At 38.9% G+C, this 8,233-nt stretch overlaps 1 protein-coding gene across 1 annotated transcript in view; it reads right to left on the reverse strand.

Moving 5' to 3' along the window:
• The window catches only part of tll1 (tolloid-like 1), a 70,568-nt gene extending 62,841 nt beyond the window's left edge, over window positions 1-7,727 (reverse strand). Inside the window, exons 1-2 of the mRNA XM_042485480.2 lie at window positions 7,568-7,727; window positions 3,314-3,381 (exon numbers count right to left, since the gene is read on the reverse strand). The gene's annotated coding sequence lies outside the window, so the exon portion shown is untranslated. The remainder of the gene's footprint in view (window positions 1-3,313; window positions 3,382-7,567) is intronic.
• Between the last annotated feature and the right edge of the window lie 506 nt (window positions 7,728-8,233).

Consider the following 8,233-nt stretch of genomic DNA (forward strand, 5'->3'; position numbering starts at 1 on the left):
CTGTTTTCAATAAGGTACGTTGTCTTAAACATTAGACAGCCAATAAAAGGTGTAGCCAGAGGAGGTAAGAAAAAAAGAAAATATTATCTTTTCTCTCAGGCCTGCTGACTCTTATAGTGTCTTAAGTGTTTTATGAAATTCCCCCTGAGAAAGCAAAGAGGTGGCCAGAGACATCCATCACCTTTTGGCTAAAACGCCACAGGAAGACACTCTGCTGACACCACAGCAGAGCACAACAAAGGATGATAGTGCTTAGATAGTGTTTAGTAGTTCCAAAAATGTCTAAGTAGTTTAATTTCTTTAGCGCTTTATTTCTTAAATTTAATCGGTGCCAAATAAACACAAAAAACTACAAGAGGGTAGAAAAAGAAGCAATAAGAAAAAGAAACAAAGTTCAAAGGGGAATATCACAAGTGAAGATACAACTTTCACTTTTAATATAAATGATGGCTGTTACTGTCCTGTGTGAGTAGGGAGAGCACACACACGCACACGCACACGCACATTCACACTCCTGGCCTTTCACGAGCTATGTGAAGTAGTTTCTCCTTATGTAAACAGAGAAAGCGGAGGGAAGACGAGGTACAGAGGAAATCCTCTGTTTAAATGCCAAGCTGTGCGTGCCATTCTCTCTCTCCTGTTCTTATTTCCTCTTTTCTGCACCTCTCAGGGCTCAGATTCTCCACCTTCTGCTCTCCTCCGCTGTGCGTTTCCCGCATGTGGGCGTGACTGTGTGGGTGTGCACGTGCCAGCTTGTGGCTCATATTCATGATCCGGGTCGTGCGTTTGGAAAGATGACGCAGACCGCTTTTGTCTTTGTGCCACCAGATTTAAACAACAGGGCAGAAGAAGAATGAATGCAGGATGCATTTTTGGAGTAAAAAATTGTCAGCAGCTATAGGGAGGAAAACGTGGAAAACATTTATACTGGAAAAGGAGATGGAGATGATGAGTAAAGATTTTTCCAGTAGCTGCTTGATAAAAGTCTGATTATAAAATGTTGTAGGACAGCACACAGAGGAGACCTTTGACTTTTCACCCCCTTGTGTTCCACAAATTCCCTTTAAATTACACAAGACTCTAGCAGGCTTTCACATCAGGGACTAGGGCCTGGATTTGAGTACACTTGTCCCCTAAGTCCAAGTCATTTAATTAGTGTGAAAATTGTTTACTGAACTGGGCACGGTACGTCAATCTGTGCCGGGGTCCACTTGAAAAGGTGTTTTCAGGTACAATTCATGTGTAGTCCATTGTACTACTGTACTAGGAATGCATGATAATATCGGCATTTTAATGATATTGGCTGATATTGGCTTTAAAATGAAATACCAGAATCGGCCAACATGCTGTTTTTTGCCGATATCACAAACTGATATTTTTTTATTGACAAGTGAACATGTACAAAACATCAACCTTTAGCTGAAGTACTTTTTCCTATTTTGCACAATGAATAATTATTATATACACTGAAAACCATTGTGTTTTTTGTCTTTGTCTGCTGGTGGGCCATCACAATAAGTGTATGCATAATATGATGTTAATTCCACTACAGAAAAGACATCCTGATCACTAAGATTATATGGGGAAAAAAGATGATATATCAATATCGGTATCAGTTATTGGCCAAATGTGTTGTTTTATATCAGCACATTGGATATCAGCATAAAATCCAATATTGTGCATCCCTATACTGTATGCATCAGGTGTGACCACCAAGACAAGGAAGAGGACTGCTATTTAGCACGACTACAAGGAGTTTTAACCAGTTATGAAACAGTCTCAGTTTAATACTGATGTCTCTATATCAGATGGTAGCGCTGCCCACCGCAGACAGACCCAGACCCGCAGTTGTTGCCTAGCAGGAAGCAGAGAGCTCCGCGCCTGACAGCAGCGGCGTCTCCTCTGCCCAGGAGGAGAGCTCTACCTTTCTACACTGTACACTGCAGCACAACAAAAATGTGATGACGCAAGTGTACCAAAAGCTAAATGGGGGGTGTAGGAGAGGGGATGCAATTGTATTCGACATGCCTCAAATCAGTTTTACTAATATGAAAACACCCTCAAAAATTTAAATAAAAAAAAAAAAAAAGATTTTTCACTCAGTTTAAAGATATAGTTCAACATTTTGGCAATTATACTATATGCTGTCTTTCCAAGAGATCGATGAGAAGATTAATACTTCTTATGTCTGAACAGAGCTGCTACTTGGAGGTAATTGACATAGCTTAGCATAATGACCAAGGAGAACAGCTCAGGAAAAAAAAATGCATGAGCTTTTCGTTTAATATCACATGCATCTTATTCTTCAAAGGTTTTTATTAAAGCAGAGCTACAGTATATTACATGTGCACTGAGTGAAATTTCTAAGATGCCTTCTATGCCCACAACATTACTTCAAATTAAAAATTCGAACTTCACTTAAAACAGATTTCCTTGAAATGAACATGACAAAATCTTAATAATAATAAAGTGTTTAATAAAATGTGCAGTAGTGTATTTTAACAGCACACAGCATGAGTTTGTAATGATCGGTTTGGCCCATACTGAACGATAATACAGGTGTTGTGACCCAGTTAAAGAATTCTCAAGCCCTATAAACAAGTATTGTATGCTGAAGTAATCTCACCCCAGATGCAGGTTTTCTAGTTGGACATTTGAAGACGAAATACTGAAATTATTTGTTGATCTGGACTTTTTTTTTCTCCAAACTGCAGAAGGCGGATGACAATTGGATAAAAGACTAATGATGCTGAGTTAGATGTTGGTGAATTGAGCAGTGACAGAGAAAGAAGTGCACTGAGCGAGCAATAACAGCCTAAATCCTCCTGTTCACACCATCTCGCTGCTCTGAAAGCCCAAGATGCTGTGTGTGTGTGTGCGTGTGTGTGTGTGTGTGTGTGTGTAAATGTAAACAGCAGTCCCTTGCTGACACATCAGTTCTTCAGGAACTTGGAATTGTGTGTGTGTGTGTGTGTGTGTGTGTGTGTGCGCGCCCGGCCTCTGCTCCCTGCAGATATGCTTCCTTTCAGAAAGACTGTAGAAATAAGCAGCAAAGACCTTAGACTCCTTGTATGTGTGTGTGTGTGTGTGTGTGTGTGTGTGTGTGTGTGTGTGTGTGTCCATATAAGTGAGAGAGAGGAAGAGAGAGAATTGAATTTCTTTGAAGACAACTTTGGTACACTGTAAAAATTGATGTCTTTTTCCAGCTCGTACAAAGTTGTAGTACAACAGCCGATTCAGCTTCAAAGCCTTTACAGTTTAAAAAAAAAAGTCAAGCAATTCTTATAAAGTACTAACAGAGGCAAAAACTCACTCAGTCGTGTTGAGCAGATTCTTCAAGGGGGGTCAGGGTGTGGAAAGGTGGGGGTCAGCCTGCACCACCTATAAGAAAAGAAAGTATCATCAGGAACAGTTTAGACTCTTACAGTGCGTTCACACATACAGATCTTAGGCTTTCCATTATCTGGTTATATTCAGAAAAATTTGTTGAGGTTCAACGTATTTTAATTTGTCCCGTCATAATGTCCAGGGAAACAGCTCAGGAATGTCTGAACATCAAATTGCATCATGTAACATCAGATGCCGTCTGTTACATATGCACTTCTGTTATGCCATTTAAACAAACCACGTACCTATCAGCTATGTGCTCGAGATCAGACTGGAGTCTGTAACCACTTAGATGATGGGTGAGTATGTCTGTGACACACTTCATATTATATTATAGGATTTTACTGATCACTTTTGAAGCACGTTTGGGTCTGGCCCCAAGCTACATTACAGATATGATGACCCCCTAATGAGCCAGTTTGCAGCCTTAGATCCTCGAGTGGGGCCCCTCTGGCAAGGTCACCTTGAGATTTAAAAATCTCAAGGTGACCGTGTCTTTTGCCATCAGGGCCCCTCGGCTTTGAAACAACCTGCTCGAGGAGATAAGGCTGACAGAATCAGTGACTTCTTTTAAATCACTTCTTAAAACCCATTTCTATAGACTTGATTTTATGTGATGTCTATTTCAATTCAACCATTTTAGTCTTTTAATTTATCTTTTATTTTTTATTTAAATTTATTTAACTTTTTTTTATTATGTCTCAATCTTGTTTAATTCTATTATTAGTACTATTATTTCTGTGTATGGGTTGATGTTGTTTTGATACAAAGCTGGTTAAAAATCGGCAAAATATCCCTTTAACTGAAAGTAAAAGCAACCAACAACAACACACACAGCACAGACGATGAAGAGATCTTTTGTTTTGTGTTCTCAACAGTTCTCAATGTTCTCAAGGTCAGCGACTCCGCCTTGTACACCTTTTCTGATATATATCAGATGAAAAAGATTATATGTACTTTTTGCACAAATAAGTACAATTTTCCAGTCAGATGTGGTTGTTAAAAAATAGGCCTGCAGCCACTTTTTCTGGGAGTTGGTGGGCTCTGAAGGGGAAACCACACTTTAATGAAGAACATTCAAAGTCCACCTTCACCACAACTAACAACAGCCACTTCCTCTGATGCAAGAGCTCAAATCCACATACAAATAATGATCTGTGACCAGGAGGTGGATCCTCACAGAGAGGGCATATTGACTGAGTCGGCTCTTTGAGTGGACTAAACGTCTCTCAGTGACAGTCAGGAAATCAGCACACTACTGTCATCTGCAGGATAACAAGAGTAATGACAAAGGAAGATGGACTGCTGTCACACTGGACCCCTGAGCCATCAGACCAGAGTATAAAAATACAAATGATAGCCAAGAAAAAAAAACACTTATGCAACAAAACACTTATTTGATATATCAAAAACTTAATTATAGACGCTATCTGAGATCATCTGTGCTGTTAGACTGTTGCAATGATGCTGAACAATTTGAGGCAAAAACCCACCACACTGAACTATCATCCAATCTAATGAAATGCAGTAAAGTCATATGATTTAAAAAGTAAAGAAAACAACCGACAAACCAAAGTTTTAGGAGTTTTTAACTCAAACATACAGTGCATACTGAGAAATCTGTCTGAGTAGCGCAGCGCCTACTGTATGTTCAGCCGAATGAACGAGTCTTTACAGGGATCCAGGGGGATTGATGAGGAGATGCTAATAGCAGATGCTAATAGGGCCGGTATGACTAATAGACCGAGGGGACCATTGATCTGCAGAGTTAGCATCTAATGCTAAAACAGCTGATTCGACTGCATAGTTGGACTAAAAGTGCCACCCTTGCTTTGTGTGTGTGTGTGTGTGTGTGTGTGTGTGTGTGTGTGTGAGAGAGAGAGAGGGAGAGAATACTTGGGTAACAATGCATTCCTGCTTTAGGCTGAAGGATACAAATATACAGACAGATTATGCAGGAGGACACAGTAAAGACATTCAGTAGACCTCAACTGTTTTCCATCACCGCTTTTGGCTGCGACGAGTTTAAACACGCCTGTGTGTGTTTCATCATGGCATCATGGTCCTGGAGACACCTATTGTAGCAGGAACTATTATACAAGCTTTTTTGACTACTTTGGTGTTTATTTTTCTGTCTGTGAACAGATTTTTTTTTTTGTCAGCACGATAACATCGCAACCCTGCAAAACACACACAATCACAAAACTTTACAGGTGTGTAGTTGAGATCACAATGTAGGTTGAGTACAAAGATGGGTGTGGTCAGAGCAAAAGGCGCAAGAAATAGTGGGGTAGGAAGTAGGGAAATGGATATAACCTCCCCTCCCACGTTAAACCCCTGGCTGACATTCTGTTTAGGTCGTGGATCGCCATATCGTGGCTAGAGTGATCCCATCACAAGATGGTCTCATGGTGTTTATTGTGGTAGTACGCACTTTCACAGCAGTAGAGACACCTTGTACAACAAAAACAAATGTACGTAATTCACCACTGTACACTAATTTTGAACCTGACAAGAAGACCTACTCATCATTAACACTATTTATACAGGTGGTATGCCATTCGGACAGATTTTGTACCTGACAATATTATTTATGCTACAGTTAACTCTATTTAGACAGGTGGTAGGCCTTTCTGACAGACATTTGTGCTTGACAGAGTGACCTACATTACATTTAACTATATTTATAAAGGTGGTCGACTATTCTGATATATATTTTTTCCTAACAATATGATCTACTCATCGTTTAACTCTATTTAAACATATGGCAGGCCATTCTGAGACATTTGTACCTAACAGAATGACCTCCGCTACATTCAACTCTGTGTATACAGGTGGTAGGTCATTGTGATAGACATTCGTACCTGACAGAATGAGCTACTTCACATATAAAAGTATTTATACAGGAAGCAATCCACTCTGAGAGATATACAGACCCTGGAATTACTTCATCCACAATAAGTGATACATGACTTAAAGCAAATGTCTGCCAGGGGCATAAAGTAGGGGGGCCAAAGTCCCCTTCCCTACTTCCTACCCCCCTACTTCCAGCGCTGTTGCTCAGACCACACGCATCTTCAAAGCCGGCTTTCATTTTGATTTCAACTACACATCTGTGAAATTTTGATACTGCAACTTACAAAGTTGTGGCATTTTCAAGTTAAAAAAAATCTCGTCCCCAATTTCTCAGTTTTGAGATCAATAAAGTATATCTATCTATCTATCTATCTATCTATCTATCTAAATACCTGCCAAAATACTCAAAACTGCTATTGTAGTAACTCCCACCACAATAGGTGTCAGCAGGTCCACATTTTGTCATGATGACACACATGGGACTTAAACGAAATTTGTTTTGTGAAAACAAAATCAAAGGTCCCATCACTGTGGCAGCAGGTAAAGAGGACCACAGATGCAGAGGAGTCGCCTAAAAGATACACTCAGTGACAGTGCATCATTATAGTATGAACACCATGTTCATGTATTCTGAAATTGTAACCTAAATTACTGAAGAAATATAATCATAATTTATATATATAAAGTCTACAGCTACAGTCAAGTCAGTTTTATTTATATAGCCCATTATTACAAATCACAAAGTTGCCTCAAGGGACATTAAATGATATCAAAAATATACATTTTGACCAGTATGCAATAAAAAATTTCAGCAAACACTTTTTTTGCTGAAATATTTCTCACTGATAAATTAGGGGAACTTTTGCATACTATTTTACTTTCTAGAGACATTAAACTGTGGCAACGTGGATATTGCCCATCCAATGAAACTTTTAAAGTAAATAAATGGCGTAAATGCTCAGGATATGTTCATTCAAATGACTTTTTTTTTTACAGTTAAAAGGTTGGAGGAGGCTGAGCTGCAAATAAAAATACAGACTTGACTTGATATAGACACAAGTAAACAATGGTAACACTTACATTAGCATCTGTGTCTTTTATGATACCCATACTAAATCAAATTAATGAATAAATCACCATTTCCAGGAAAACAAAGTCATAAACTTTACTGTTTAGTCATTAGTTAGTACCAAACACCATCAAAGCTGGAAACTAGCTAACTAGCGGCTAGGCTAATGACGAAGGTTTAGCATCTATTAAGCTAACGTGAAGTGAAGCTAACCTAGCAAACCAGAGCTGAAATTACGGAAAATACTAAACTTACATCCGTCGAGTGAACAAAAACACGACTTCAGGGGGCGATAATGTTGTTCTTCATCTGTTGGGTGAATCAGTAGGCGACTGTTAGCTAACACGTTAACGATAGCCATGACAGCTTGATCAGACCTGTGTCTGAGCCGTTAGCTCGTTCACAGGTTGTTTAGTGACCCCGCGTCCGGAAACGTAAACACCGTCATGTTATTCATTATAGCCACGAGACTAAACTATTACAACAATGCTCTGCTTTGTTCAGACAGATGCACCAAACAAATAATCAATGCCATGTAAAAAATAAATAAATAAATACATTAAAAAAACAAACAAAAAAAATCCTTCACAACTCCTACAGGACACATTAACCCTTTGAAACCTGAGCCAATTGGCTTGATTTCCTGTCAAAACCACAGGAAGGGAAGAGAACAGCGAGAAACTCAGTGAGAGATGGCCCAAAAATGAAGTTATATAAAAAAAAAACTTACCTGAAAATAGACACACACCCCGCCCCCCCACCCGGAAAAAGTAAAACAACAACCAGAAAATATGAAAATGACCTCCAGAAAGTGCTAAAACACTTTAAAAATCATTTTTACTTAATTTAAAATAGCCTATATAATTAAGGTAATTATGATTTAAGTTTTATGGACATTTTCCCCTAGTTTTTTATTTATTT

The sequence above is a fragment of the Plectropomus leopardus genome, chromosome 3 (genome assembly GCF_026936395.1).
Source record: "Plectropomus leopardus strain MGB_pleo_1.0 chromosome 3, ASM2693639v1, whole genome shotgun sequence".
NCBI lineage: Eukaryota > Metazoa > Chordata > Actinopteri > Perciformes > Serranidae > Plectropomus > Plectropomus leopardus.